At 41.5% G+C, this 9,379-nt stretch overlaps 1 protein-coding gene across 1 annotated transcript in view; it reads left to right on the top strand.

Annotated features, from left to right (window-relative positions):
• Window positions 1-2,475: 2,475 nt before the first annotated feature.
• The window catches only part of LOC310998503 (zinc finger matrin-type protein 4), a 59,068-nt gene continuing 52,164 nt past the window's right edge, over window positions 2,476-9,379 (top strand). The window contains exon 1 of the mRNA XM_083988604.1: window positions 2,476-3,105. The gene's annotated coding sequence lies outside the window, so the exon portion shown is untranslated. The remainder of the gene's footprint in view (window positions 3,106-9,379) is intronic.

The following is a 9,379-nucleotide window of genomic DNA, read 5'->3' as shown; positions in this document are numbered from 1 at the left end:
GTTTTGTATTCAAGGACGAGTCTTGATCACGTCACTATTCAATATTTCAATGTGGGCTGATATCAGCTGAAGTAACACATCTGTCACTGACAGAGTTATAAATCAAATTTATACATTTTTCCCCTCGTGTCCATCTCCGCCTCCCTCTGTCTCTCTCCTCACAGAGACAGTTTGATCTATATGACATCGCACAGCTGATCACTGCCAGTCAGTGAGGGAGAATAACTGATGTAAGACACATTTTGGTGCTGTTTTTTCCCCATTTGAACCTCTCCCCCAGCACAGCTCCTCTGCAGCCCTGACATGCAGCTCTCTAATAGTGGATTAGCCCGGGCTTGTAAATGCTGTAAAGCTCAGAGAATGAACATCGATCTCTCAGTTTAATGAGAAATAACATGGGACAGACCCAAGCACCATCTCCCCCTCCCTCCATTTCAATCTCCATTTCTTTCTAACAAACTCAAGTGCACCCCTTCTCTTCTTAACACCAAAGCACCTGACAATCACAATTGTACTATGAATGATCTTGTTATTTGTTGTTCATTAGCATTAAAGATGATCTATTTGACTTGGGAAAATTAGCCAAAGGCAATGGCGCATGTTGTGTTAGGAGGAACGACTTTACTGTCTAGGGAAAAAAAAAAGGACAAGTCACACAACGTTACACACACACTCACACAGGCACATCCTGCCCTCTTTCTCCAGACCAGTACTGGCACTATACGTCCTCAGGCCTGCCTTGGCTGGTGGCTTGATAAATTGGCCCTTTCATCTCGTCGATGTGCATTGTGTCAGTGGGTTCGTGTATATTTGGTTCTGTGAGTGCATGCTTGTGTGTGTGTGTGTGTGTGTATGTGTGCGTGTCTGCCTGGGTACATTGTCTGAGCTGTGAAGTGTTTGGCTTCCTCACTGAGGGCTGCTGTCACAGCCTCTGAAAGCGTGTAATAGGCGCCCATTCTCCCGGAATGAATACACATACACCAGCGAGAAAATGTGGCATTTCAAAAAGACTTGGGATAATCGAACAGAAAAATTATTTAAAAAAGGGGCATAGCAATGTCATTATTTTCAGCTAAGCTCTAAATTGTGTGCATATGATTGTTTTGGGAGGTGTTTGCTGTCCACCGTGACTTAATGCCATTTTTTATAGATCAATTGTTGGCTGCGCAAATCATTCTGGCACCAAATGTTGGGTTTCTGAGAGTTGGACTGTGATTCATTGCTGTGTAATGTCGTCTTGGTTTGATTGGGATTCAAAGGCAACTGTTTGTTTATTCAAATTCCTTAGAAGTAGTTCCCCATGAAATATGGGTTCATTTACTGCAATTTGGTTTTGCTGAGATAATGATTTGTAGAGTCTGTGTGTGTTGTGTTCACGTGTGGAGGATCAGACCTACAGTACAGTGATATACCGCAATCACCCTCGTATTGTTAGCTCGATAACGAGTCAGTCTCTTGCTTTCAGGTCCTCAGCTGAACATCAGCACGCACAACATCAAAGGAAGCCAAAGGAAAAGTGAACTACCGTGAAGTTATTTGTTTTGCTCGGCTTGAATAATAGGACCATTATTTTTTATCATATAGTTGAGCCTATAAGGGGCTGAAAAAAAAACTTCCCAGAACTGAATGTGCTGTCTTCAAATTGATGCCCAACAGTGGAAAGCTCAAGGGTCTACAATATGTACACTCAAATATTACTAAAAACACAATCAATTTTAATTATTAGACTATTCATCTGCTTTTCTGTGTAGGTTTGCAGTCGCCAGTCTGTCACAGGGCAAATATATAGAGACAAACAACCTGCACACATGCTCACATTCACACTTACAGGCAATTTATAGTGGCCAATTACCCTAATGCACATTTCTTTGGACAGTGTGAGGGAGCCTGATAACCCATGCTGGCACAGGGACACCATGCAGACTCCACAGAGAGAGGAGCCCAGGAATCGAACCCTTCTTGCTGTGAGGCACTGTGCCGCCATATTAGAATATACAGAATTTTGCTAGTTAAAAGACTTAAATGTATAATCAATTATCACAATCATTGAGTTTTTTTTTTTTTTTTTTTGTCTATGGAGTAGTTGGAATATCCCTTCATTGGGATGCATGCTGGTAAAATCATGCAGAAACTTCCAATACCCTGCTATATACAACCAGGATCCATAAAGTACTGTAAGCTACACTTTGGTTTATACTGAGCATTCATAATGTAACCAGGGGGTAGAGTGAAATGTCATTGCGTGTGCTGCAAGGTGATACAGTCACACACCTGAGCAGCATCAACACTAATGAGCCAGTAGAGAGGCTACATCACAATCACAGAGAAGACTTCGCTCTCTGTGTGTCTGTTCATGTTTTTATTTTTATGTAAGACGATATTCATGTGGGTGCTCTGCGCTGAAAACCTACTCAGTCGACCAGAGCTCCCACTCACTCTCTCTGCAAATCAAGCATTCAGTGTACACACACACACACAGGCTGAGAGAGCGGTGTCTCTCTGTCCGTCTCTTATGTCTGTCTCCATGTCTGTCTGTCCGTGTGTCTGTGCGTGTGTGTGTGTGTGTGTGTGAGTGAGTGTGTGTGTCTCATTCATCGCGGTGAAGGGCTGCTCACACTTTCTCCTCCTCCTCCTCCCTCGCTGGGGTAGCTTACTTTGTTTGTTGTTCTCCCTCAGCGGTGCCTTTCGGTCGGAGTAGTAGTGGATGATATCAACAGAGCTCCCGTCTCCTCCTCCTCCTCCTCTTCTTCCTCTTCTCCTTCTTCTTCTTTACCTCCGCGCGCGAGCACACGGAGCAGAGAGGAGTCGCCGGAGGACACGCGCATCACGACAGAGAACAGCGGAGGAGGAGGAGGGAGACTTGTTTCTTTTTTTTTCTTTTTTTCTTTTTTTGGGAGTGGACGACGCGATTTACAATAAAACAAGACAAAAACAACAACAAAAAGATAAAAGAATATATCAGTATCGAGCAGCTGCGTTGCCGCCTGACGAGACGCTGGTTAAGTTTGGACGGATTTTACAGCTCAGGTGCGTTTGAGGATTACGGACGGGCAGCTGGCGGATGGTTGACGGTTTAGTGGAGAGGTGTCACTGCCTCTGCGCAAGGTGAGTGATGGACTCCCGGGATGAATGGGACACACTGACAAGTGCGACTTTGTTCAACAGATGAATTACTGACCGGCTCGTTATTTGGCTGCTGGGTTGTTTGACGTCTGCAGAACGACCAAAGTTTTGGCACCTTTAAAAAAGAAAAAAAGAAAAACTCAATTTCAATGCCGTTCCTGCTGGGGACAGTGGAGTTTGTACGTAGCGACACCTGCTAACTTTGTGGTATTTTTTTAAAAGCCTGGTCACCTAATGTGCAAAATCTACTGCTTACAATTTCCTTGGATATTCTTAGGTCTTTTACACACCAATTTCTGATAAAAGCAAGGTTTTCTCAACATCAGCTCTGTTAGTGTTTTGATTGACTCAGGATGTAGACCACGAGGTGCTGGATTAATGCAGAGGCTTACAGTACTTCACAGCCTGGGTTTCAACTAAGGATTATTAGCATTATCTGTTCATAATCGATGCATTGATTGGTCTGGATACAGGATGACTGAGGATAGTGACAGACGTCGACAGAGTCTCAGCTAAGGTCTTTAAAGATTTGTTCACAGATCAGTTTACGGAGATACACGTACAAGGGCAGAAAAGTAGATCATCCTTTCACTGGAAAAGCTTAAGACAGAGAAACCAGGTTTGAGTTTCTGCTTTATCATTTTTCTGGCATTCAACCCAACTATATAATCTATTAATCATTTCAGCTTCAAAAAGTTAGGAACCTGTAGTCTGGACATGGTTAAACTTTCCCTGCCATCTAGAAACTTTTCACACCATTGCAAATCCGAGCTCTGCCCCACCTTCTGTAATGACTCTGTGTGAAATATGAAAATGATACATCTACCGGATTTATTATGGATTAGTTCTGAGACTCCGCTGCATCGCATTTCACTGGCTTCCATCCACCTCATTGAGAGAAGTCTCATTGCAAGTATTTGTCACTTTGGGAAGAATGTCCAGTCAGCTTCATACTGGCTGTCTGTGGCAGGATGATACCAGCTTATGGCCTTTCCACAGCACTCGCCTGCCTTTCACACACACACACACACACTGACACACTCACATACACAGTACAGGGTTATCAAATATCACTCATTCAGACACACATGGGATGAAGTGTCACAATGTAAAACTATTCTGTTAATTTATGTTGTCACATGCCACCATCACTTCAGTCCCCAGAAAAGGACATTTAACCCCAAGCTGCAGTCGTTACAGTTCGTCTGTACGCTGCCTTTTCACTTCCATTGAGTTGCTCTGGGTGTATTCTTCCACCTGCAGCACGACAGTATGTGCTGAGCTGAGGCTTCATACTCTGTTTACATACGGTTATTGATCAGGAGTCAGCGCAAGAGATCTTCAGTCTTGGGCTGTGATCGATTCTGCCTGCACTGACTTCCACTACTTCAGGTCGCTGCAGCAACACTGGCAAGATTTCTCCCAGCATGGACAGGAAATAGAAAATGCTCATATGTTCAACATATTAGAGCTGAAACTAAATGGCAGATAATCGATTTATTGTGTGATCTAAAAAAAAAGCACAAATCAGTTAAATAAATAAATTGACAAAAAAAAGGTTTTCCCAAACAAATGTCTAACCTGGAGCTGAAACAATTTGTTGATGTACTGAAATATGTTCAATAAAGAATAACATCTAGTCCTTGTACAAGCCTCTAAGTTGGTAGATTTGTTGTTTTACCTTCTGTGTTTGTACATTGGATTTCACTAAACTTTGGAGGACAGTCATAAACAAGACACCTGAAGACAGATATGATAGACAAGTGTCACATTTTCTGACATAGATAATAATTATTTAACCAGGGAAACACTCAGCAGACTCAGTTTACTGTCGTGTAAGACAATGCAAAACAGGAAATTACTTTTGGGAGGCTGGAATCAGAAAACATTGGCCATTGTTCCTCGAAAAACAATCATAAACCAATTATCTCAAGTGTTTGAAGACATTTTTTAGATCGACTGATTGTTATAATCAATGAATATTTGACACATTTCGTCATAATTGAAGATAATTTCATTGTCCTGACTGTTTAATGGGGGTGTGAGGAATCAATTCAACATTGTATCACGATATTATGTATGGCATTTTGGTTGGACACCAAGCATCAGGGTTTCATTCTTTTTCCTTTTTGGGACATAATTTGCAGTTGTAAAAGGAAATGAATCATAAATGTATCATAACAAGCTCCTGCAACACTGAGGACATTGCAAAATGTTTAAAATCGCAATAATATCATAATGTTACTGAAGTATTGTGATGATATCGTATCATGTGGCCTACTGCATAAAGTTTAGTAGAATGTACTGTATAGAAACAAGGTAAAGGTAACAGCACAGCTTGTGTTCATTCCAGCCATGTTCTCTACGCTATGTAACCTCGGAGCTACTGCTCAAAGTGAAGCTTTAAAGGGTAGCAAAAAATACAAAAGAAAAAAACAACAAAACAAGGCAAGTTAATTACCATGTTCACAATGTGGAACATGTGCAGTGGATCTCCCACCAGCTCTAAACCATCGAGAAGAACAGTAGCCTGTTTCACTCTCCCTCTTGCTGTCTCTCTGTCTCTCATGAGGTGCTGAACTGCATCTGGGGAGGAATCTGATTAACCGACTGGCATAATTTACACAATCCTAAAGGAATAAACAGAAGAGAAGTGGTGCTGTTCTTGAAAAGGGATCGTTTTCCCTTTATATACACACACACACACACACACACACAAATAAAGCATATGCACACTCGCATACAAACAATTAGACACACGCACAGTGCGAGAGCAATCATTTTGGCAGTGATGCTCTTGAAAAGTAGCTGCTGCTTCCTCGCCGTGTTCAATAGGACAGGGATTGATTGAGCAAGCACATACACCTGTGTGTGTATTTGTGTGTGCGTATGCTGGTGTTTGCGTTCAAAGGCGGGCAATTGTTCTGGTGTCTTTAAGACTGATAGAGCACCACGTGTAGGTGTGTTATCTTTGTGTGTGTATGTTTTCCTCAAGGAGTGCTCCATAGCAACAGGCAGCACATCTTCTTCAAATATCTTTTTCTCACACACCGTATGCTGTGACCTTTCTGCTCACTGTGTGCACGCGAGCCTTTGCATGGGTGCATCAGCATCTGTGTTTGTGTGTGTGTGTGTGTGTGTGTGTGTGTGTGTGTGTGTATCAATGTACATCAGTGTGTGGGCCATTTGACCTTTCTTGGTGTACATTCATTAATAGCTGCATCATAACTAATATGGAAACGCACGCTGTGCCTGTGTACATGATCAAGATATTGACTGTCTGTCTCATAGCAGCATCAGTGCAGTGCCAACCATCTCCAAAGAGCTTTTTGTGTCTCTCTCTTGAACAAAGCAGATATCATCACAATTGTGCAGCAGTAATAATGATTTGCTATGCCGTGAACAAGTGGTAGTTTAGCATTTTTAGCCTATTTCATGTATCTCTCAGAGGGAACAAGAGAGACATCTTTAAAATATATCTTGACACAGCTGTCGTGTTATGTTAATATCAGTGTTAGACTAATAACTGGTTGCATATTTCATATCCGGGCATAGCCGACAAAGCTCTTTAGAAATCAATTTTCTTTTGCTCCATCACCAAGTTCGGAAACTGGCCCGCTGCCAGACAGGGAGGGAATAAGGGAAGGAGAGAGGGGGTATAGTGGGTACTGTGGGTGCATTAGTGAACGAGGAACCAAAAAGATGCGTATCAGATGTAGGATACATTCTTCTCCATGTTTCAATTTGTCTAAATAAGTCAATTCCTTTCTTGAAATGTCATAGAAGTCGTCACAGACACACCGAGGAACCAGATGCAAGGCGACAGAAGTGCAGACACTTGATCATAGCTCACAGCTTCCTGTTTATATAGGTTATGTGCTGCAAGGTCATGCCCTGTTTAGTGCATGCCAACGGGAGTGTTTGTGTGATGCACACACATCACAGCATGTAGTCTCAGCTCATACATATCAATGGCATATTCCTTTGTGTGCAAGTGCGTGTTGGCTCATAATTTACACAGCACAGTATGGTGTTTATATGCTGGCAAGCATGCTTTATAGATGGGGGTAGTGTGTACGTGTGGAGACCATATAACTCATAACAAATAACTTACCACTCTATCAAAGACTCTGAGCTGTACAGTATGTGTAAAGGCTTGTTTGCCTCCTTTATCATTTGATTCTCAGGACATATGTTTTCTGAATATGACTGTGAGTTTGAGAAGAGAAAAGTAGCTGAAATATTTTGTTTATTTTCTCTTCTGGAAATATCTCTAGGAAAAGCAAAAGAGACCAATTTCGTGTGACTCAAACAGACAGTTTGAAGAGTGGTATGCAAGGGAATATGATTAATTTAAATTTTAGCAGCACTCTTTTGATTTTAAGGCTTTTGCTACTAGTAGTTCCAAGATATTTTTTGCCCATCTCATTTACCTACAGTAAAATGGCTCGAGATTTTAGTTGCTTTTCTTTCTTGGGTTTTAACATGGAATTTATTGCCACACACACACCAAGGGCCAAGTAAATTCTACCAGTTGAACCCATCTTAGAGGACAAAGCTCCCATCAAGACTGAATAAACAAAAAATCAGTGCAGTGTGAAAGTTAAACATCGATCGTCATCACCAGCCCATCCTGAAAACATGTGGCGTTGTCCTTTATCACCTCTACAGTTGCTTGACCTTGATGTATATAATGACTTCAGCGTGGTTACGGAGTGCATTATACAGCTGGTCGTTCACATAACAGCATTCAAGGGTGTATTTGTTTGCTTTTGTACAAACAAAACAATGTCAAAGAAAATACTGCACTCATACACATGCAGAGGCACACACCTTACACACAAGGTGCATTAATGAGCAGCTTCTCTCTTTTTTTTTTTTTACCTCAGGCTTATTGTGGGGATCCCTCCAGGCATAGCAGCTTACATTTACTCAAGCAAACACACACACACACACACACACACACACACACACACACACACTTAAACACAGACACACAAATGCAATACAATGGGATCCCAGTGATTGACAGTTGATCCCACATGGATATTTGTGTATTGTCCCCTAAGGACCAAAATACATCATCAACCCTCAGCCATATTGTACTGAAACTATTTATACACCTGCTTTATAGTCAAACCACCAGACTTGCAGTAAGCGTGAGATTGAAATGTACTACACCGAGTGATATTGTATTGACTCAGCCTTTTGTGCCACAGAACAAGGGGCTTATTTTACTAATTAGTTAGATGTAAATTGTCATATTGCTAATTAGATGCTGCAGTCATATCAGTTCAATGGTGGGGACAATGAGGAGGAGAGGAGTGTGAGTTAGCGAGCATTGAGAGATGTGGTGAGTGGAAAGTCATTACAAATATTATTTGAGTTGTGTCACCTCAGTTGTTCCACTCATTGCAATTTAATGGCTGATTTCTTTTACGCTTCCTATTCTTGTTTCCAATATCTGAATTGGATTTATTGTTTTGATGTCTCATTCCAGCTCAGTCTCTTAGGTAATGCTTGTCTTGTGTGTTCAGGTGCATGCTGCCTCATGGGAAATCTGTTCTGTCTCAGTTTTGCTCACTAGTACAGTATAACACATATTGTACTTGGAAATACAGCGTAATACTGTTCATGTTTGTTTGGGTTCAGGAAAATACATTGATGAAAATATTGAGTTCTTATATTACTATTGGTTGCTCTAATCCCCCTTCCACTCCCTGCCTTGCCTTGCAAAGAGGGCCGATGTGTGTATAACAGTATCCGTGTATCATTCGTTCTTTCTATTTTCAATACACGGATTTAGCAGCATGTGTATTACACTGAGATGAATATGTGCTGCCACCAGCCAGAGTCCTTGAAGCCTCTGCTTCTGCGATCAGTGCAATACCAAGTTTAATGTCGCTCTTTTTATTGTTTTTATTGATCATACCATTTCCTTGGTTTTATTGGCTCTTCAGACAATGCTTTGACATCACTGCGACCTCAGGTCTACAGCACTGATGTATGGACTGCAGGTGTTTTGGTGCTGTGGTGGAAATTTGCTATGATTAGTATTCTCCTTGTAATAAGTAGTAACGTAGTCTTTGAAATAGTTGTAGTCAAACCTAGTAGCAATCCTGTTAACTCCATCAGTGGAGACATTTGTGTACTGACTACAATAAACCTGGGGGCAGAGGAAGGACACTAGGATGACCTTTGTACAACCTTCTTTACTAACTGATCTAGGTTGTAAATTCCTATAGGTAAACAACAA

The sequence above is a fragment of the Trachurus trachurus genome (genome assembly GCF_905171665.1).
Source record: "Trachurus trachurus genome assembly, chromosome: 15".
Lineage (NCBI taxonomy): Eukaryota > Metazoa > Chordata > Actinopteri > Carangiformes > Carangidae > Trachurus > Trachurus trachurus.
The sequence above is the reverse complement of the archived record's forward strand: the minus strand, read 5'-3'. Positions and strand labels throughout refer to the sequence as shown.